The 23,785-nt window shown below is 45.5% G+C and overlaps 1 protein-coding gene across 3 annotated transcripts in view; it reads right to left on the bottom strand.

Annotated features, from left to right (window-relative positions):
* The window catches only part of LOC119161150 (rifampicin phosphotransferase), a 586,004-nt gene that overhangs the window by 312,570 nt on the left and 249,649 nt on the right, over positions 1-23,785 (bottom strand). The window lies entirely within an intron of this gene.

The raw sequence follows: 23,785 nt of genomic DNA, 5'->3' as shown, positions 1-23,785 counted from the left end.
TTAAATTCACTATTTCACCTGTAACTTTCACCCGATGTGCAATTTTCGAAGATATAAACACTGCTAAACCACTTTCTTGAGAGGGGTGGTCTAAGCGAAATGTTTGGTAGTTTTTAAGATGAAAGGTTTTTTCTTTAGAAAGCCAAGTTTCTTGCAACACTATAACATCTGGGGAACGCTGATTACAAAGGCAAAATAAATCAGTAGTTGCGGAAAAAATTAGCCGAGAATTTCTCTGCAACATTCCTAATCCACCTATTTTGAGGATATGCCGGCCGCATTCACTGCCTTCTGCAATAAGTTATCTTTCAAAAAAATCTCCTTTTGATGCTATTGCTTTGTGTTATTTTTTACTTTTCCCTTTTGGACTCACTGAAGATCCATTTTTTTCGCGGCGACGCCCGCCATTTCATTTTTTTGTGTGTCAAATTCCATTTGTGAGTCCTGCGAACCTGAATCAGAGCTCGAATCCAGATGTTCAATGGGGATTATTTTACGGCTGTTGTTTGACGAGCGAGCTCTTGATGAAAATACCTCTTCAACAGGTGTTGTTATCGGGTAGCTGCGTTTAGAAGACCCTGTTTCTACAGATCACGCATTCACCTTATTAGCTGCAGAAAGCATAGAGGCTGCATGTGGATGAATAACTTTCATGAGGAATTGAGCGATTTGTGCATTTACTATTTGAGCAAAGGACTCCGTCAGCGTCACAAAAAGGTTCTCCAATAGCTTTGTCATTGTTTTCTCAGCGGTCGTGGCTATCACGCCTGAGAGCGACGAGTCCATGACATGGTTATTACAGATCGCAGCAACTACCTACCCACGAGAGCGCACTGCGATGGCGATTCGAGCTTCGCGTCTTGAAAAACGTTTTTTCTCAATTATTTCCTTACATCAACCTCCTGAGCTCTCGCAGGGCATGTGCCATCAACACATAGGTGAGGGCCACCACAGACTTAGCAAGACCTTTCCTGAGCTGTGCATTCTTGAGAGTTGTGTTGTCCTGCACACATTAAGCACCACTTTTTTGATCGGCAACCCTTTATGCTATGCCCGAAATGCCAGCATCTATGGCACTGCAGTGGACGAGGAGATAGCACTTCGACCCAATATATCAGTGGTCACGCTTTGATCTCTGTTAATCCAGTAGTTCCAGCAAGGGTAACTATCACCGACTCTGTCGGGATCTTATTTCTGTCAGCGCTATGTGAACAGCGAAAAACTGCCACCGCGCCTGCAGCAGAAAACATCTCTAGAATTTCGGGCGGAGACAGGCTCAAGTCTACCCCACGAACCAAACTTTTCACACAGGCTTAGTGAGGAGGAACAAAAGGGCTTATTGGGAGAGAGGCAAACGATGTGCATTTCAGCAGATCTGATACGCAGGCCTGATCTAGGGAACAGCACAGAATACCTCCACGACCAAGCTGTTGCACCTCGGTGAAAACTTGGAAGTGTTCGGTCACCTTCCGTAGCTCCTTCTAGATGCTTTTGGGGTTTTTCATGTGAATAGAAGCCCAAATTTTTGGGACCAGAGCCACCGAAATGCTGCTGAGACCACTGTGCAAGAAAATATCAATGGGTAAATTATCATTAGTGAGGAATGCCGACCAGGCAGACTTTGCTTGGCCGGGAAACGCGACAGACATCAGTCAGCTGAGCTCAAGTCAGCATCGCCCGCAATGGCCGTACACCCCGAAAGACAGACGCCGAAGACAGCTGAACAGGAACTCGAAAAGGCCTGAAGAAACAGAGCGACGACCCAACGTGAACGGCCCGGACAGCTGTGACCAGGGAACGAGCGGTGCGTCCTCGTTCAGTCTTCTTCTCCCTCATTCCTTCCTGACTGAGGCCCCGCTTCCTTCTCAGACAGGGTTCGTCGTAGATAACCGGCAAGGAACGACAGGAAATCCTTCTCCTCGGGCTCCGGCTCCTAAACTACAACGGGGTGATCGGCGAAGTCCACCCGTCGACCTCTTTATTCCGAACAGTGATCTGATTCCCCGATGATGATAATGTCACTCCTCGTCTTCTACACAATTTGTAACAGAAGCATTGCGCCTAAAAAGTCTTGGAATATCTTCTTTGCTTCTTTCAAGTTACTCGATGATGCCCAGTAGTGCGGGATCATTACGCTGTTCTATGTCGAGGCTTGAGCTTGTTACTGCGCCGAGAAAATTACAGTCCTCGTCTTAGGGCGAAGGGTGCTCTGGGGCTGCACGTGACAAACAGTCCGCGTCGGAATTTTTAGAACCATTCTTGTGTACAACGGTCGTGTCAAACTCTTGTAGGCGTAAACTGCTTCTAGCTAGACGTCCTGCCAGGTCTTTGATGTTTGTTAACCAGCATAGTTAGTGGTGATTCGTAACGACGTTGAATGGTCTGCCGTAAATGTATGGTCGGAATTTGGTATGTGGCCCACACTATTGTAAGACATTCCCTCTCGGTTGTGGAATACTTTACTTCTGTTTTCGCCAAGGAGTTCCTGGATTAAGTGACCTATCGTTCTTGGCTGTTCTGTTTTTGCACGAGGAGAGCGCCCAGCCCAATACTTGCGACATCAGTGGGATTCTCGGCTTTAGCGTTATCATGGAAGTGCGCAAGACAAGGTGTTTCTTTTGGCGACGTTGCAGCTCGTGGAAAGCTTGCTGGAGTGATTCTTGCCACAAAAACGGGATATCATCTTTTGTAGGGCGAGCGAGCGGCTCAGCAATTTGACCGATACATTTAACGTAACATTTAAAGTATGCGCACAGTCCCAAGAAACTTCTAACGCTTTTAAATGCGAAGCATTTTTGGCACACTTTGGCGAATTTGAGAGTCTCTATCTATCTATCTATCTATCTATCTATCTATCTATCTATCTATCTATCTATCTATCTATCTATCTATATATATATATATATATATATATATATATATATATATATATATATATATATATATATATATATATATATATCTTTCTATCTATCTATCTATCTATCTATCTATCTATCTATCTATTCATCTACCTGGCCGCCCACGACTTTTAGCTCTCCTGGTCGTTTTTATAATGAAATCAATACCAAACTTGGTATGGCATAACATGACTGTATGAAGAACATGTTTTACTAGTAATGACATTAAGATCATAAAATGTACGTCATAAATGTCATGACTTACGTTTCATGGTTCTGCAGCTTTTGCGGTGGTTTCGTTTACATGGAATGTTGCAAAAATGCTATGGTATGACATAATTGCATGGCAAACACAAGCGACCGACCATAACACGAAAATCATAACATGCCTGCCATGTAACAACATTACTACATGCCACGCTCATGATGCACTCCTGGCCGTTTCGCTAGCGTCATTTGTTACTACGATACATGAATGAGTGGGAAGGTATATGACTGGTTCAAACATGATAATCATGAGATGCGTCTCATGTAACATGACTCCATGCCACGCTCATGATGCGCTGGTGGCCTTTTCGCTAGCTTCATTTATACTAAATTTGGTAGTACGGGACGTGAATGGATGACAAAGGTATAATACTGGTGGAAACAAGATAAACATGAGGTGCGTGCAATGTAACCACATGACTACTTGCTACGCTCATGATGCGCTCGTGGCCGTTTCGCTAGCTTCAGATGTACCAAACTCGGTATTACGCGACGCCAATGAACGAAAAATGTATGTGACTAGTGCAAACATGATAGTCATGAGATTCGTGTCATGTGAGAACATGACTACGTGCCACAGTGAAGGCGCGAATGCATTTCGACGTGACGCGGTGCGCGTGCTCGCCGGCGTTCACTTTGTCGCGTAACGCCGGCGTTGCCACGCCAACCGCTGGCCCAGCCTTATATTCGCAGCCGCGCTCCGCGCTGCGTTGCTTTGCCGCATGTGCCTTTAAGTGCGTGTGGCGTCCCTCCTTCGCGAAAAGATGGAGTCGCAGTGTTGCGTGGGTAACGCATCGGTGTGAAATGCAGCATGTCACATTTCGCACGGGTTGCCTTCGGGCTGCGCTGACGGACGCTGGTCGCGCCAGTCGCACCTTGCGTCAAACCATAGAGTGCTCGCGTTTTGCTAACGTTGCGTCACTGTGCCCAGCGTGCGCGCGCGTCAGTGTTACGTTAGAGTATAATGGGCCCTTCATGATGCGCTAGCGGCCTATTTGCTAGGTCCACATATACCAAATTTAGTGTTCCGGGACATCAATGAATGACGAAACATATGAAGGGTGCAAACGTGATAATCCTGACTTGCATGTCATGTAAGAACATGACAACATGTCATGATCATAGCGTGCTCGCGACCATTTCGCTCGCTCCACATATACTAAATTTGGTATCACGTGACGTGAATAGATGACGAAGGTAAACGACACATCTAAACATGATAATCGTGACACGGAAGTGATGTACGGCATCATTTACCTAAACCTCTTAACGTTGTGTTGATTTTAAATCAACGTTTCTCATTCGTGCTTCGCATATCATCGATTTCCATTGTACGTCGGATGTGCCAATTTGTTTTTTGACGTGGGGCTGCGGGAATTTGCGAATAGCGCCCGTCTTGTCCGGGTCTGTTGGAATTCATGCGTCTCTGATTACATGGCCATGAAACGGGTGCTCTCGGTAGGTGAATCGGCACTTTCCTCCATTATTGTCAGTCTAGAAAGCCTAATAGCGCTGAATACTGCCACCAGTCACCGAAAATGATGATGATGATGATGATGATGATGATGATGATGATGATGATGATGATGATGATGATGATGTGTTGTTTTGTGGTGCAAGAGCCATTTGATGGTGATAGAGCACCAGGTCATCAGACAAGATGTGAACAATGAATATGTTGGGTGACTGTATAAGAGCCTTAAAACTTCTCGCGTTAAAGCGGGTAAAACATACAAGTAATAAAATAATGAGAGTGACCTGAAGTGTATGGGTGGCGAAAAATGGGTGGCGAAAAGTTCTGATAATAAAAGCGTGTGTGAAGATATATCGCAATAGCACAAGTGCCTCATCAGCACCATTGTGTTCAAGGGCCGTGAGGCAAGTGCTTTTCAATGAAGCCACTGCAGCAGCAACCTCTCTTGAGAGGTAGCACTACGCTATGCCTGGGTATATTACACAATCAAAGCTGACACTTTTTTAAAAAGCTGGCACACATTTATGATCGAGAAATGGTTCCCTACCGACGAATATTGCAGGGTGTGATGGTATGTGTTGTCAGTAGGGTAATGAAAAAAATTTGTCTTCTTAGAGTGTCTAAATCTTCACACTGCACTAAAATGTGAAGAACTGTTTGTGATTCACCACATCTGTCACACAATGGTGGATCCCCACCAGACAAAAGATATGAGTGTGTCGTGTATGTGTGTCCTATCCTAAACTTGTGAGTGTTACCTTTGTGCGACGTGATTTTGATACTGGCGGCAAATGACCAAAGTTTTGCTTGATAACGTGTAGTTTGTTTTGTGCGTGTCTGTCCCACTAGCTCGGCCAGTAGTCCCTGATCTTTCGTTTGGGAGACGGTTGAAGGACAAGAGCCGGGATTGATATGGGTGTAGTGGCAGGGCTTTCGTGGACGGATGCAGCACGCTGACTTGCCATCACGTTGCCTTGGATCTCATGTTGCCCTGGCACCAACGCACTACGCATGTTGTTTGAGTGTGTAGAGGGTGCATAAAATAGACTAAAGTGAGGCGAGAGCAGAGTTTTTTTTGTTTTTAAGAGTGTGCAGAGTTTTTACCACACTGAAGGAGTCTGTATACATTACTGTTATTTAGTTCTAATTTTTTATGTGTTTAGCGGCCACAAGTATCGCGTAAGCTTCCGCATTGAAGACACTTGTGTCTGTATGTAGATGGCCAGCATCGAAAAAGGATGAGCCGACAGCAGCGTAGGACAGAGGAGTTGGACATAGAGGTATCCGTAAAGAACTCAGGACGTGTGTATTTGTGTTGAAGATCCAGGAAGCACGTTCGGATAAGTGCAATACATGCGTGTTTTGTAACTTTTAGGAAAGGCACATCGCAATCTATAGTCTGCCACTGCCATGGTGGTGGCTATGCTGCAGGAGCCATTAAACTCTGTTCAAGTGACACACCAGTTTACTCAGCTAGACCCTTCAGGCAAACTGAGCTATGCTGCCTCATCGAAGGCCTATTTTGAAAGAGATTGCTGCTCGCCAAATCATTATTATTGGAGTATGAGAGGCGCTTTTTGTCTGTTTTAAGTTTAAGTAAATGTAAAAGGATATGAAGAGACACTCATTTGACTTGACTTTCTACCGGGCTGGTGCGAAAAGCACCCGTAGAAATGTGGATGCCCAAATGGTGGAGAGGGTCAAGCATTTCCAGGGCACTAGGTGCTGCAGCCTGATAAATGATTATCCGGTAATCGAGGCGTGTGCATATAAGGGTTTTAAAAAGATTCATTAGGCATTTTCTATCCCTGCCCTATGATGTTCATGATAAAACATTAAGCACGATAATTGCTTTCAGGCACTTATTTTGAGATGCCTAATGTAAGGAATGAATGTTACTTTTTCTTCAAAATTGATGCCTAAATATTTTTGCTCGGATTTCACGGGTAGCCTCCGACCATGCAGATCAATGTCCGGATCTGAATGGAGACTTCCTTGTAAATAAAACGCAGGTGCTCTTTTGTGAGTTAATGAAGAATTCATCCTCGTCTGCCCACTTGGTTACCTAATTCAAGCCAAGTAATGCCGGACGCTCGCACATTGTGAGGTTGCATGATTTGTAACCTATCTGAACTTTGGTGACGTATGTGCCATATAACATGTTTAGTATAATACAGGTAAGCAAGGTATTCATCTTACAGCGAAATTTCTTATGAGATCACAACACGGGTCACGCGCTGTTGCATGTTGTCTGCCATTGCCGCCGCCGCCACAGGTGTCTGTAACCACATCGCGAGAAATTTAAAATAAAACCTTGCACCAATGACACAGTGGGGCTTGAACGTGGATCCACTGGGTCCCAGCCCATTATTTTACCACTGAGTTGCGCCGGTGTTTGTACCTTGTTGTCAAACTTGCCTTAGGCAGGCATGACCTAGCCTACCAATGGCACAGTGGAGCTCGAGCGTGGGTCTACTGGGTGCCAGCCCGGTATTCTACCACTGAGCTACTCCGGTGCTTGTAACTTCTCAAACTTGCCCTAGGCAGGCTTGATGTCGAGAAAGCAATCGCGTTAATACGACTTATAAAGCGTTTCACAATAGCGGAAGAACAACCAGTCGTCGCAAAATGCGGTTAGTGGAACGAGTGGGCCGTTCAATGCTCCAACCTATTACACAAGCTTGTTCTTGTTTCCGTATTAACTGTGGCGCATACCTACTTCAGCCATAATTCCTCATTGTCGTCAGCCACTGCATACTCCACTGCCAACGCATACTCTTATCTCATTGGTATGGCCAGCTCTCCTACATGCACTTACTGCAGTTGTGAAGAAACCATCGCACACCTTCTGTGTGAGTGCACCCATTTTGACGCGCAAAGACAAGAACTCACTGCAGCTCTGGATAGACTAGACGATCGGCCTCTTTCGGAACAAAGGATTCTGGATCATTGGCCGAGCGCATCCTCAGCCCAGAAGGCGTTGAAAGCTTTGCTGCGCTATTTGCGGACAACTGGCCTCAGAGACAGACTTTAGTGTCTTAAACTCTTTGATGTTACCTTTCCTCTGTCGCAATTTTTTTTTTGTAATTTCTCTCTCTCTTCGCAACATTTCTTCTTACCATCTTTCATTCCCCTCACCCCTTTCCCCAGCACAGGGTAGCCAGCAGGTCTATGAACTGGATAACCTCCCTGCCTTTCCGCTTAAACTTCCCCTCCCCCCCCCCCCCCCCCCCTGAAAGGCCGCTCTTCTAGCTTTCGCTTGTGACTATGGTGTGCCTACCGGGCAGACCTGGCCTTTTTTAATAATAAAAAGTGTGCAGCTCAGCAAACCACCTTCCGGCACTCCCGTCTCTTTTACGAAAATTCGACACAAAATATTCTCCACTCCCACACGTAAAGTGTGAACGGACAGATAACTCTCAGTTATGTTCACCATATTACCTCGGATGCCTAAGTGTGAGAGATCTCGCAATATTACAAAGCGCAATGTGGTGTCATGAGATTTTTCCATATCGAGAAAGACAGATAGGAAAAATTGCTTATGGAGGAAAGCATCCCGTATCTGTGCCTCGATACGTACGAGGTGGTAAATAGTGGATCTGCCTACGTGAAACCCACACCGGTACGGATCAAGTAAATTATTAGTTTCAAGGAAGTGTACGAGTCGCCAATTTACAATCTTTTCAAAAAGTTTGCATAGGCAGCTTGTCGGTGCTATGGGCCTGTAACTCGTAACGGAGGATAGGCACTTGCTTGCTTCCAAAATAGGAATAAGAGTGGCTTCTTTCCAGCTCGAGAAGGTGTTGCCGGAATTCCAGGTGACATTGTAGAGGTAAAGTGAGGTTTTCCGCGTTTCTAAAAATAGGCTCTTTAACGTTTTATAGACCACACGGTCAGACAGCGGAGCAGAAGTGCTGCAGCACTTTAGAGATGCCTATAGTTCAGCTAGGGAAAAAGGTTGGTTGTATGCCTCGTATTTTGTACATATGGTATCTACTATCTGATTCTCCACTCTTGTCTTATACCGTTTGGACTTTTGAGAGAAGTGTAATGAGCTGGAAACTTGCTCAATGTGTGCTCCTAGGTGATTCGTCTGATCTTCCAAGCTATCGCCTTGTGCGTCCACCAGAGCTAGCGCATATGCTTGTTTTCCTTCCACTCTTTTCACCCTGTTCTAGACCTTACCCTCATGTGTATATAATGTGATGTCAGATCAATATTTTTTCCAGTTTTCTCTTCTTGCCTATCTGCGCGTCCTCCTAGCCTGGGTTTTTACGTTCTTAAAATTTCTTATATTCGCAGCCGTCACTGATTCTCGAAGCAATCTCCCCGCTTTGTTTTGTTTTCTACGCGCGCGTCGACAGTCATTGTTTTATAAAGGGACACACCGTTTGCCAGGTAGTCCATTTTTTTAGGAACACATATGGTGGCAACGTCAATTAAAAAAGCTGCGAAGTAGTCCACAGCGGCCTCTATGCCTAACGCGCATAAGTCATTGCAGGTTAAGGCGGTATCTTTTCGAAACTGTTCCCAATCGGCTTTTTCGGTGAGCCATTGAGGATTCTGTGAAGGAAATTCATATAATATTAGTGTACTCAAGTTAACTGGGAAATAGTCACTTCCGTAGGGATTATTTTACATTTTTCATGTGAATAAAGGTAGGGGCAATGGAGATTTAATGCATATGTCTATGGAGGAGTAGGTATTGACTGATTGATATGTGGGGTTCAACGTCCCAAAACCACCATAAAATTATGAGAGATGCCGTAGTGGAGGGTTCCGGAAATTTTGACCAACTGAAGTTCTTCAACGTGCACCCTAATCTGAGCACACGGGCCTACAACATTTCCGCTTCCATCGAAAATGCAGCCACCGCAGCCGGGATTCGATCCCGCAACCTACGGGTCAGCAGCCGAGTACCTTAGCCACTACACCACCGCGGCGGGGCTATAGACGAAAAAGTATTGTTCGCGAGGTTGTAATATGTAGGCTCTTTCCGATTCAGAAGACAAGCGCCAAAAGAGAAAAGGAACTGCTCAATTAGGCGAACTCCCGCGTCACAACGAGAGTCACCCCGTAGACTACTATGTGCACTTAAGTCGCCTAGAACAAGATAGGGTTCGAGAAGTTTATCTATCAAAGACTGGAATTCATGTTTGTGCAGATGATGATGTTGAGGTATGTATATAGATCAAATAGTGACGAGTTTTCATAGAAGCACCACTCGAACAGCCACTGCCTCAAGAGACGTTTGGAATTCCAAGTGTTTACATGCTATTTCTTGCTTAACTATAGCAGCTACACCTCCAGACGATGCCACGGCATCACGGCGGTTCTTTTGGAAAATATAGTACCTGCGTAGGAATTTCATGTGTTTAGATTTGAAGTGTGTTTCCTGTACCCAGAGTACTTTTGGTGGGTGTTTGTGTAGAAGTTCTTGGACACCGTCGAGGTTTGTAAGATACCTCTGACTTTCCATTGTATAATCCGTGTTTTCATATTGGATGGAAAGTATAGGGTTGTGTGTACGAAAATGAGGTAGCTATTCAGGTGGAAGAAGAAGAAGAAGAAGAAGAAAAAGAAGAAGAAGAAGAAGAAGAAGAAGAAGAAGAAGAAGAAGAAGAAGAAGAAGAAGAAGAAGAAGAAGAAGAAGAAGAAGAAGAAGAAGAAGAAGAAGAAGAAGAAGAAGAAGAAGAAGAAGAAGCAATCGTCCAAACAGACTCACTTTCGGTGCGTGCAGCTCTGACAACCTCCGAACAATCTCGTGCCCTAGCAGCGTTCCACACATTAGCACCGCCGCATTTAAAACTCCTCAAATTAGTGTGGGTCCCAGGTCACTGCGGATTACAATTAAATGAATTGGCAGATGCTTTGGCACGAGCATCACTCGATGGACGAGTAATTTCAGTACTTCCCGAGTTACAATACTTATCAGGGGTTAGATATAGAAAAGTTGCTATTTTTACAGATAGTTTAGAAAATATAACACAATCGACAGATTATCAGCACCTCAAATTTCCATGGAAAGCCCAGTGGAGTTTGTCAAAAAAACTTGAAATTATAATCTCCAGATTCCGGTGCCGTGTCCCCCCATTAAATTTTTATTTACACAGAGCTGGTTTGATACTTTACCCCTTTTGTCCGTTTTGCAAAAATCAGAAAATATTGAACATTATTTTGGCTCATGTCGTAACTATGCATTAATTAGGAAGCGACTTTTAGATATTCCATTTTTGAAGCTAGGTTTAAATTTAACCACAGAAATTGTTCAATATTTTAGTGCCTCTGTTTTGGGAAATCGCCACAGAGATGCCCTCAATGCGGTGTGTAATTTTATTCAAGACTCTAAACGCTTTTCAACATAAAGCCCACGTTAAAATGTACTCGAAAAAAAACCGGGTCGAAAATTAATTTTTAAATCTGGATAAATCTGTGACATACCAAATTAATCGGGTTTGGCAAAACCAGCTGGTTGGTCGGCTCCCAAGATCAAGTTATATTTATTAGTGTCTACTTTCTTGTTGATTCTTTTTTCTCTCTATCTAAATCTTTGGTTTCTTTCTTTTGTTTTAACATACTGTCTTCACTATACAACTCCCCCCTTTTTTTCGTTTTAAGCAATAATGCAGTTATCGTTCATATGAGACTATATGTTCTCTTAGTCAATCCCCCAGTGTGGGTATGAGCCACGGATTCTAGGCTACAAATAAACAAACAACAACAAGAAGAAAAAGAAGAAGAAGAAGTCGGCTTTGAAAGAGGGTTTCTGGAGTCCGCCAAAAAAACTTAAAATTATAATCTCCAGAGTCCGGTGCCGCGTCCCCCCATTAAATTTTTATTTACACAGAGCTGGTCTGACACTTTCCCCCCTTTGTCCGTTCTGCGAAAAATCAGAAACTATTGAACATTATTTTGGCTCATGTCATAACTATGCAATAATTAGGAAACGACTTTTAGATATTCAATTTGTGAAGCTAGGATTAAATGTAACCACAGAAAATGTTCTAAGTTTTGGTGCCTCTCTTTTGGGAAATTGCCACAGAGATGCATTCGATGCGGTGTGTAATTTTATTCAAGACTCTAAACGGTTTTCAACATAAAGCCCACGTTACCAGATACTCAAAAAATGGGTGGAAAAGTAATTTTCAATTCTGGATAAATTCGTGACATACCAAATTAATCGTGTTTGGCAAAACCAGTTGTCTGGTCGGCTCCAAAAATCAAGTTGTAGCTGTTAGTGCCTACTTTGTTGTTGATTCTTTTTTCTCACAATCTAAATCTTTGGTTTCTTTTTTTTAACAATTCTCTATACAACTCCCGCCCCCCCCCCCTTTTTTTTCGTTGTAAGCAATAATGCAGTTATCGTCCGTAAGAGACTATATGTTCTCTTGGCCAATCCCCCAGAGTGGGTACGAGCCATGGATTAGAGGATACAAACAAACATACAAACAAAGAGGGTTTCTGGCCTGCTACTCCTCCCGGGAGTAAGGGTTAATGAGAAAGAAAGAGGAGGGTATGATGAGGGGTGATTGTGGTATAGCACAATCTGTCACTGCACACAATGTCTTGTTCGGTGTAGTACAAACACAAAAGTGTCTACATTAGCAGATTCTCTATAGACCGCAATATAAACCTGTCTTGCTTAGAAATGCGAGCAGGCCCTTTAAACTGTGTTGGGCGTAATCCACACGTTTCCAAGCACCCAAAAGTTTCACTTCTGAAAAGGGTTGGCAGTCTAGTCCATCTGTGAGATACTTAAGAGATTGTTTTTCAACTGCGTATAAAGGGCACACACATAGTTTTTGGCGTGTTACACAAGTTGAAGTTAGGATTTTGCTGTTGTCCAATCATGCGTAACTATCGTCGCATGTATGCAACACCCAGCAGCAGTCTATGTAGTAGCGTCTCTTGGCCTCTCCTTAGTCGGAACGGGAGGCGAAAAACACGACAAGAATCTAGCCTGTAAATGCGCTTGTGGCAATTACCCAAATCAATTCATAGTCCTTGCATAGATGCCTTCATACCTTTAGACAGCAAGGCGTTGATGTCATATCGGGAAAAGTTAATTAACATAACTTCGCCATTAGTGTGTGCCATTTTCGCTTCTGCATCAGCTTGTTTATTCCAAGCTATGCCACAATAACTAGGAATCCGTTGCAATTAAACGGTAGGTCCAGATTTAAACGCCTCATCAACATAATAATTATATCACACACCAAATAACTGTATGCAAAGTCTTTTTTCATGTAGTTTTTAATGAGCTGAAATGCCGGATTGGAGTTGCAAAGTGACGTCCACTCCGCTGGACTCTGCTGTAAAATGTAGCACACAGCTTGTCGGATGCCGGTCAGCTCGGTGGCAGTAGGTGATATCCGGTGTGTTATTTTGAAACGTTGAGTGATTCCCATTTGAGGCACTGTGAAAGCTACTGCTGAGAATGTCTGCGTGAAAGAGCCATCTACAAGAATGTGCACTGTATATCCGTGCATATAGGCAATATACGACAAAGCGAAATGCTTAAGTCCACGAGTTGGTATTTTTTACTTCTTTGTTAACGCTCGGATCGAAAGTCGCACGATAAGCAAAGACATCATCCAGAGTGGTATGTCGGAGATCACATGTGGTGCATAATTTGAAGGCAGCAGATCTCGGTGCGATATAACAGCTTCTGTGTATGCATCATTAGGTCGTGTGTTAAATGTGTCTGGCAGTGGATGGTCTCGATGCTTTGTCACTTGCCTTAGATGTACTCGTAATGGTTCGTGTTGAAAATAAACACGAACTGGACAAGCGCGTGCTTCTGCAGTAGTGTCCCATGTAGAAGTGCATCGAGGTACTCCTAGGCTAATTCTTAGGGCACGTGCCTGAGGTCCCTCAAGTGTACGTACAGTGGATGTGCGAGCACGGGAGAGAACAGCAGCACTGTAGCGAAGGCAGGTTCTAGTTACTTTTGTACTTGCAAACGTGTTAGACTTGTGGTCTAAATGCAAATGTCATCTACGTAAACAGACACCAAGATTTTGCCTCTTAGTTTAACGAGCTTTTCAACGAGGCCAAAGACTGCGATATTAAATAATGTTTGGCTCAGGACTTCTCCTTGAGGCACGCCATGGTAGACGGGATGCTTATTTGTGTCACCGTCAGCAGTAGACATGAATATAGTTTGTTCTTGAAGATAGCTGGCTATCTATTGATGCATGCGGCCACCAATGCCATAGTCTTCAAGAGCATTTAGAATGACGTCATGCAGAACATTGTCGAATGCACTTTTGATATCAAGAAATAGTGCAGCCGTTAATCGGCGGCGCCGTTTCTGATTTTCAACGGTTGTTACCAGATCAATCAAGCTTTCAATTGATGTCATTCTCTTCCAAAAGCCAGTCATGGTGTCTAGATATACTCTTTGCTTCTCTAGGAACCACTTTAAGCGCATCAGAACCATTCAATCTACGAGTTTTCCTACAGAACGTGCTAGCGCCACAGGTCTGTAGGATAGCATATCACGGGGAGACATGCCAGGTTTCAGCAATGCCACAATCTCGCTAGTTTTCCAGTGTGCCGGTACAGTTCCAGGTGCCCAAGAAAGGTTGTACAAAAACAACCGTTCTTCGGTTAACTGAGGACCAATGTAGCGCAGGGTAGCAGAGTTGATTCCATCAGGCACGGGTGCACTAGAACGTTGGAAAGTGGACATATCCGCACGGAGCTCTTGTAGCGTGAAAGGATGATCGAGACGAACGTCTGCCGTAGGGGGTGCGCACCCAAGCAGTGAGACATTCATTGTTGCAGAGCCGGAGAGGTGCATGCAAAGTTCTTCTGAGATCTGTTCCTTGCTGCATGCTCTTATGATGTCCAATGCACGGAAAGGACGCCGTTGCTGAGGGGAAGATGGTAGAACTCGTACGACGTGCCATATCTTAGACAGTGGTTTTCGCGGGTCTAAGGCGGTGCAAAATGACTCTAGTTTTGGCGACCAAGTTTTTCTAAGTACCTCTCATTTTTGCACGTTACGAGAGGTCCTCAGGTCTGTGATCAATTTTCTTCGCCGGTATTTGCGTTCAGCTCGGCGACGAACTGTCCCCAGTTGTTTGTATTTCATATCAACCGGCTTCCTGGAATCAGATGTTGCGACAACACGTGTAATGGTCTGTATGGCTGTGGCAATTCTTTCTTCAATTTCTCTCGGAGAAGCTGTAGAGCTAGAAAACTTTTCTAGCTCTTCTTAAAAAGCCTCCCAATCTGCGCATTGCCTTCGAATGCTTGCAACGCTGGTATGCCAGCGTAGTTGTATAGTTGTATGTAAGTAAGAATGTGTTCACTACAATGTTTCAACGCCTGCGCACCAGGCGGCGGATGTTGAAAGGCACCGAGAAGCGATAGCTAAGTCCCGACAGCTGTTTACGTTGAGCCACGGAGATATTACGGTGATCCGTCGTTTAGAATATGAAGACCATTGCTGATTGTGAAGTCTAGGAGTTGTCTTCCCGAATACTCATGACGCTACTGCCCCAAAATTAGTGATGTGCATTGAAGTCTCCTACGATGACGTGAAGTCCTTGACTCGAGTCGATGACAGGTTTTGGGTTTTCAGCTTCAAATCTCCCGCTTGGTGAAATGTAACCACCACTGATCGATACCGTACGTCTTTTTAGATCCAACATGATGGAAACGTACTCATTGCTGATATGCATAGGTATTTGGTTATGGGAATACGTGAGGTCACAGAGCACGAATAGTATAACTTTGCTAGGGTTTCCACTGCTCAGGGAAGTGAATTGTTCATATCCAGACAATCTGAATGGTAAAGTCATATTCGGCTTGCATAACATAGCAACAGGGCATCGATATTTCAGCAGTCTCTGTTTAAAATCTCCAAGGTGACCACTTAGCCCACGAGCGTTTCATTGAAATATAACACAACGACTAATTCTTTCACTCAGTGATGACGATGAGGCTGCTGACGCCATGATATTTGTTGGTTTTAGACATCACGAAGCACCGGTTCTTGTCCGTCTAGAATTTGCACAGCAGCCTTGGCAACGGACGTCTTGGCACCAAAAAGCAGCATTCGCAAAGCACGGATCAACTGCGTAAGCATTGCTTTGATTTGCACATCCGATAACGAAGACTCATATTCATGCCGGTTTTCTGGTCCTTGCACTTCAGCACTCCGAGGTGGCAGAAAAAGTCGTGAGGTATTATTCGTCACGTTCTTCAAAGAAGGTGTGACTCGAAGTTGAGATACCGCTTCAGATATATGTTTATGGATTGATATGTGGAGTTTAACGTCCGAAAACCACCATATGATTATGAGAGACGCTCTAGTGGAGGGCTCCGTAAATTTCGACCACCTTGGGTTCTTTAACGTGTACCCAAATCTGAGCACACGGGCCTACAACATTTCCGCCTCCATCGGAAATGCAGTTTCCGCAGCCGGGATTCGAACCCACAACCTGTGGGTCAGCAGCCGAATACCTTAGCCACTGACCACCAAGGCGGGGAGCTTCAGATATAAGAGGATATCTCGCTGACTCATCAGGCAATACAAGTTTTCGTACTTTCGTACACTTGTCAATGCTGGTCTCCTTCTGCGGTTACGAGGGCGCCTCTATCGATGGTGCACCTTAGAAGCCGCTTCTCAATGCGTAGAATGGTCTTGTACCATCTTCCTAAGCACGGTCATTTCAGTCTTTATTTTTGGGCAATCTCTCGACCTCGAGTCAAGCGGGCCGTTGCAGTTAGAGCACTTCAAGGTAGATATCCCGCATGTCGACTCTTCATGATATCCGCTGCTTCGGGGACAAGTCAACCTGTTCACGCACACAGCGCTAACATGCCCAAGTTTTTGACATTTGCGGCGCTGTAATGGCCTAGGTACTTACTGGTGGACGGGATGCTTCACATAGCCCATTTTCACATGCGATGGCAATCTGTCCTCCTCAAAAACTATCTTCACACATTTCGACTGTCTAAAACGGTGTACGTCTGGGATATAGACGGTCGAGGATATCAGCGTTAACAAATCACTGCTAAGATCGTCTTATCCACATCAGAATTCACACTAGCAACGGTGCAGCCTCCATTTATAATAAAAGAGCACACAGGTATATTGCCCATCTGAGTCACAGCCTTCAATGCATTGAGGTTCGCTCGTATTTTCCATTTGGGAGTAATGTGGACCTCTTTTATTTGTCCTGGAGCTATCGTTCCAAGACACGCCGTGAGAGCTTGTCTATTCGGGGAAATCGGGTTCCCTGTAGCAGTGATAGCGACGTAAGCAATCGTGCACGTCTGCGGAGACGACGATACATTATGATTGAGGGCACTCACGCTTGAAGTCCCGCCAAGCTTCCACTTCAAGTGGCGGTTCGTGGCCTCAGCATATCCACCGTCAGATTCCGTGTCAACCCATCAGAGCAGCTCGATGACCTCGGTAGCGCCATGTTCAGATGATCAAGCGCACCAGTCCTATTTTACGCTTGCAGGTCACATCCTAGTCTTGGCGGAAGAGGGGGTGGAGCGTCCGTCCTTGCTGGCGCCATCACACCCGCCATGGAGGTGACACTACCAAGAATTTGAACAAAAACCGCAGACGAACAGTAACAGCAGCAAAGCAGAGGCTCGTCTTCTACGTCTGGTGGAAAGTTGTATGTTGAGTAGCAGGACCGTCATCAGGCCCTGTTATTGTTTTTTTTGTTTTCTTAGGGTGCTACAGCGAGCCACGCTGCACTTCCGGCACCTGAAGTACCGTGTTTTTGTCTACTGCCTCATGTAAGGCACTAGATGCTCGTGTACGCGAGCTGCTGTTGCGTATTTGGGACCTCGTCTGGTGAGACGTATTTGTTAGACCCGACGACCCTGGAGTCGCCTGATTCTCTGGCTTGTTAGGTGGAGCAGGCTTTGCTGCTTCCACCACGGAGGCGGCCGGCACACTCGACGGCTCGCTTTGCATGGGCCTAGGTAGTGGCGGAGGTTGATGCGACGCTGCCCCTTGACGTGCCGCCTCAGCGAACGTTGCGCCATGAAAAGCCGAGCACCATCGGCGTGCTTCTTTGAAGATGTTTTCGCGCATTTTTGGTGTAACAATGTCTTTTTTTTCTACAGTGGACAATAACATGAATATCCCGCGTGTTTCGTCACAGTTTATACAACGTGGGGTTTCATTACTTTTGTCAAAGACAGCACATTTTGTACAAGCATGTCAACCACGACAGCTCTGCAAGCCATGGCCGAACCTTTGACAGTGGTAACATCGGCGAGGCGTCTTATCAGTATCTTAGTCTAGCCAGTTTTGATTGTTTGTGGTAGATCACTGGTGGCAAAGGTCAGTGCCAAGTGTTTGCGGTAGTTTCGTTCATATAGAATGTTGAAAAACTGGTATAGTGCGACATAATTGCATGGTGAACACGAGCGACAGACCCTAACAGGGAAATCATGACATGCGTGTCTTGTGTCAACATGACTACATACTACGCTAATGAGGCTCTCGAAGCCTTTCCGCTAGCGTCACATATACAAAGTTCGGTATTACGGTACGTGAATGCATGACGAAGGTATAACACTGGTGCAAACATGATAAACATGAGATGCGTGTCATGTAACAACATAACTACATACTACGCACATGATGCACTCGCAGCCGTTTCGCTAGCTTCACATGTACGAAACTCAGTATTACGTGACGCGATCAGACGCCTAAGGTCAATGACAGATCCGAACATGACAACCACGACATTCGTGTCATGTAACAACACGACTACATGCCACAATCATGATGCGCTTGCGGCCGCTTCACCAGCTTCACGTGACGCCAATGAATGACGATGGTATGTGACTGGTGAAAACATAATTATAATGAGATGATGTCATGTGATGAGATGATGTCCCAGAGAACGGAAACGGGTTAGGGGGAGACAGAAGGTTAGGTGGGCAGATGAGATTAAGAAGTTTGCGGGTATAAATTGGCTGCAGCAAGCACAGGACCGGGTTAACTGGCGGAACATGGGAGAGGCTTTTGTCCTGCAGTGGACGTAGTCAGGCTGCTGCTGCTGCTGATGATGATGATGATGATGATGTCATGTGAGAACACGACTACATGCCACCGTCAAGGCGCCAATACTTTTCGACATGACGCGGTGCGCGTGCTCGCCGGCGTTCATTTCGTCGCGTCACGCCGGCGTTGCCACGCCAGGCTATGGTCCTGCCAAGCACTCGCAGGCGCACGCAGCACTGCGTCGCTTTGACGCATGCGCTTTTCAGCGCGTCCCGTGTCCATCCATCACGAAAAGATGGAGACGCGGCGTTTTCTGGTAACGCATCTGCATACAATAGTGTTTTTTATGGCATCGGCACGATATGCAACAAGTTGCATTCCCCGCCGGTTGCCGTCGGGCCGCGCCGACGGACGATGGTCGCGCCTGGCATGAGACTACAGAGTGCTCGCGTTTTGCTATCGTAGCGTCGCTGTGCCCAGCATCCGCGCGCGTCAACGTTACATTGGAGTGGATTGGGCCCGTCATGATGTGCTGAAGGCCGTCTTGCTAGCTCCACATATACCGAATTTGGTGTTACGTGACGTCAATGAATGACAAAATATATGACTGGTGCAAACGTGATAACGCTGCACTCGTGTCATGTAAGACACGCTCAACCACGCTGAAGGCGTGCTGGCACCCGTTTTGCTAGTTCCACATATACTAAATTTGGTATCACGTGACGTGCAGAGAGGACGAAGGTAAACGACACATCCAAGTGTGATAATCATGAGATGGAAGCCATGTACGACATCAGTTACCTCCACCTCGTAACGTAGTTTTGAATTTAAAGTGATATATGAACATTTCTCATTCATGCTTTGCATATCATCGTTTCCCACTGTACGTGGAATCTGACAATTTTTTGTAGGTTTATAGCTATCACCTAACGTGGCTGGCAGTGACCACAATACTATAAACGGGAATACTGCTCTGGCTGTTTTGTTAGACTTCTCTTTGAGTACGACATGATAGCGGGGGATACTTCCTTGGTTCGGATGAAAAAGGAAAATTCTTCGGTGCGTACGTGCTTTGAAGCGGCATGATCACTACGGAGTGGGAAAGTTCTATGCATGAGAGTGGAATATAATTCAGTAACGATGGCGGCCGCCCACCATAGAGCTAAACGAGACGACGCTGCAAGGCTCGTGAAATGAGAAACATGCAGACGCCAGCCGTGCACCTCTACGATAACCTAATGCGCGTAGGCCAATGTTGACTAGATGCGCAAAGTTAACCCAAGCCGCCTATGAAAATGGCGAAGTAACAGAAGGGATTAGGAGACAGGACAGATGATAAAAAGAACAGAAAAAAAGGATCGTAGAGGGGGATAGGAAAAGGCGACTGCCGATTTCCTCTGGGTGGGTCAGCCTAGGGGTGCCGTCTGCGTGAAGCCAGGGCCAAGAGGGTGTATTGCCTCGGCCGGAGGTACTTGACGTCCAATCACCCGGCGTCGGCTCAACCCCCAGAGTCCCCTTTTCTCCGGACACGGCAAAGAAACGTCGACCCCCCCCCCCCCTTCCCCCGTTAGCTCGGGTCCGTGGTGTCGCTACACACCAAATGCCTGCTTACGCAAACGCCCCTAGGGGAGTCACTAAAGATGCTCCTCGAAGTTAGGCGCAAAAACTATAACGTCGTGAAGCGACACCAAGCAAGTTTACCACTTTAGCCCAGCTATCACTGTATCCATGACACGCTGGAGTGTGGTGGGTCAAAGGCCAAATGCAAAGGCCAAATGTCGTATCCTTGAATTGGTACGAGCCGTCGAGCGTGAAGAATGCAGTCTTCTCTCGGTCCTTTTCATCCACCTCAATCTGACAGTAGCCAGTCTTTAGATCCATACATGAAAAGTACTTTGCATGGCACAGCCGATCCAATGCGTCGTATATTCGCGGAAGAGGGTAGACGTCCCCTCCGTTATTTTGTTGCAATGGTCCACGCAGAATTGTAGGCTCCCATTTTTATCTGCACTAGCACGACGCGAGAAGACCACGGACTTTCAGACGGCTCAACGATGTCATCCGTGAGCATTTCTTTTGCCTCTCTGCTGTTAGCGCCGCGCTCTTTCATGAACACACGATATGGGGATTGCCGTATGGGTCGTACTGTTTCGTCAGTAATGATGCGATGTTTTGAACGTGCTGCTTGACGCACCTTTTACGACGAGGAAAATAATCTTGGTAGGTGATGAGCAGAGATCAAAGGCGTTCACATTTATCTTGGGGTAGCCAAGGATTTACATCGAACCACATATTTGCTGTTCGAGATTTCTGCACTTCCAGCGTGATGACATCTGCGATGTCTGGAACAGTCTGAAAATGTGGCTACGAAGGTGCCTTGATTGAGATGCCGGTATTCGGGCCCGAAGTTTGTCATTAGGGCGTTGCATTTCCCGCCGGATGTGCGAGTCACACCTCTTGCACAGAAATATCTTGATTGAGCAGCAAGCCATGGTGAGCCTCGACCATGCCATAAAGGTCGTAGAATCGGTGTTGCCCACAAGATCTAGAACACTTGAAAACGGTGGAAGTGTAACCTGGTCATCGAGGATTGCCAGTGAGATGCAGATGAGAGCATTCGGATCTTTGTTAAAAGCGTTGTCAGCTGCGATGCTGACCCTGCGTCAAGGTCGATGATGGTTTTGTTCGCTTGAAGGAAGTCAAGCCTGAGAATAACTTCTCGAGATCACCGATCTATAGGTTTTGCGGCTCAATTTAATTCAAGCGCCTGCCAAATTAATCTTTGTGCGAGTCAATTTACTCCTGCCGCCGCTCAAATTAGTCCATGTGCAATTCATTTTAATCAAAGTGCCAGTGAAATTATTCCAACCACCAGCCAATTTAATCCAGACGCCAGCGATTTCGATCCTGATGACATCGTGACTTCAAAGCGACCCAGACTTTTCAGGAACGCTTGGAGTGAATAGCTTCATAATCAATTATGGAGGATATATCATCAAGATGCGTAGAATAAGCAATGAATGAGTGACTAGTGACACAATGTGACTCGCGCGACTTTATCACGTCAATCACCCACGTACGCACTAATCAAACCTTCGACATAGATATCAAAGGAAACGCTGTTTACGCAGTAATAACTTTATACATGTTGCCCAGGCGAATGATCTGATCACGTGTGACTCAGGTGACGTGATTGCGCATATCGCCCACGCACGTGCTGTCTTAAGCTTTCGTCATGCATATCAAATGAAACGTCTTTGAGTGAGTACTCACTTGAACCCTGAAAGTCGGCCTAGTGATGTGATCACTAACGGCTCGTCGCGTGACGCCATCACGCCTAACGCCCACACAAGCACTCTCTCACCTGCCTTCATGCATATCAAATGAAACGTCTCCGAGAGGGTAATAAATTAAACGTTGCCACTCGGCTTAGTGACATGATCACTACTGACTCACGTGACGTCCTCACGCAATTGAACCACGCACGAGCAGTACAAACCTGTCTTCGTACATATCAAATGAAACGTTTTTGAGAGAGTAATAACTTGAACCCGGTCACTTGGCCTAGTGACCTGATCACTAGTGACTCGTGTGACGTCATCACGTCTGACTCCCACGCAAGCATTCTCTAACCTGCATTCATGCATATCAAACGAAATGTCTCTAGAGGGTAATAATTTAAACGTTGCCACTTGGCTTAGTGACGTGATCACTAGTGACTCAAGTGACGTCCGCACGCATTTGAGCCACACTCGTGCAGTACAGGCCTGTCTTCATACATATCAAATGAAACGCCTTTGAGACAGTAATACCTTGAATGCTGTCACTCGGCCTATGGACGTGATCACTTGTGACTCGCGTGACGTCACAACGCCTAACACTCACGCAAACACTTTCTAACGTGCCTTCATGCATATCAATCGACACGTCGTTGAGAGGATAGTAAATTGAACGCCGTCACCCGGCCTAGTAACGTGATCACTGGGGACACAGGTGACGTCGTCATGCATATCGCTGAAGCACGCAATGTCTACCTTGTCTTTATGCATATCAAAACGAAATGTCTTTGCGAGGGTAATAACTAGGGTAATAACTTGAACGTTGTTACGCCACGTAGTGATCTGATCACTAGTGACTCGCGTGACGTAATCATGCCTGACACCCACGCAAGCATTCTCGAACCATGCATATCAAAATAACGTCGTTGAGAGAGTAATAATGTGAAGGCCACCGCAGGCATCGTCTGCTGTTGTAAAACTGACTCCTCGTGCTACACAGCTGTTCACCGGCCAACCCGTGTATGTAGGCACTGAATCGCGCGTTTCTAATTCAGTAAAGGCCATCTATATTATATATATATATATATATATATATATATATATATATATATATATATATATATATATATATATATATATATATATATATCTTTCGCTTGACTTCACCGTTTCTTGACATGAGTAGATGCGATGCGATGGAAGGAGCAGTACCTTCAATCAGTAGTGGTGTACAACATACCCGTCAGCGTCCAACCACTCGGTGAAGATAATGCTTCTGCTTCATTCAATAAATAAGAATATTAAAGGCGAAATAACAATTAGGAATTTCCAAACCTTACTCAACTACGCAACAGTTACCCGATACCCTCACCACCCCGTGACGCATTTACTCTAGCTCCTCATGTGGGAAAATGTGGGCGGCTTTTGTGTTGCTTCTCGTGTTTCGAAGTATGCCTTGGAAACGTGGGCAGCCAGGCCGCACTACAGTGAACAGACAGGCGTTCACCACCAAACAGGCAAGCTTATTTCAAGCAGACTAACCTATAAGAAATGGCGTGGCGTAAAAGGTAAGAGAAAGGCACGAGTCAGGCACAGCGTTCTACGGCGCATCTGCAACTGGTCACTTGCAAATAGAAATGGTGTGTATCTCAAATACGGGGACTGCCCTCTACTGCAACAGATTTTTTTAACAGGATAGTACGATGAAATATTATTTGAGCTGAATAAGTGCTTCACAAATCTTTTCATAGCATGTTTTGGAATAGGTAGACCGTGCGTCTTATGCTTGATTATGTATATATATTGTTATGATTTACCTGGCATGATATCACAGCACGGAAGCAAAGACGATGTCCGGTTGAAACATCCACCG

Source organism: Rhipicephalus microplus, chromosome 3 (assembly GCF_043290135.1).
Source record: "Rhipicephalus microplus isolate Deutch F79 chromosome 3, USDA_Rmic, whole genome shotgun sequence".
In the NCBI taxonomy this organism is placed as follows: domain Eukaryota; kingdom Metazoa; phylum Arthropoda; class Arachnida; order Ixodida; family Ixodidae; genus Rhipicephalus; species Rhipicephalus microplus.
This window is presented reverse-complemented; position numbering and strand designations above follow the sequence as displayed.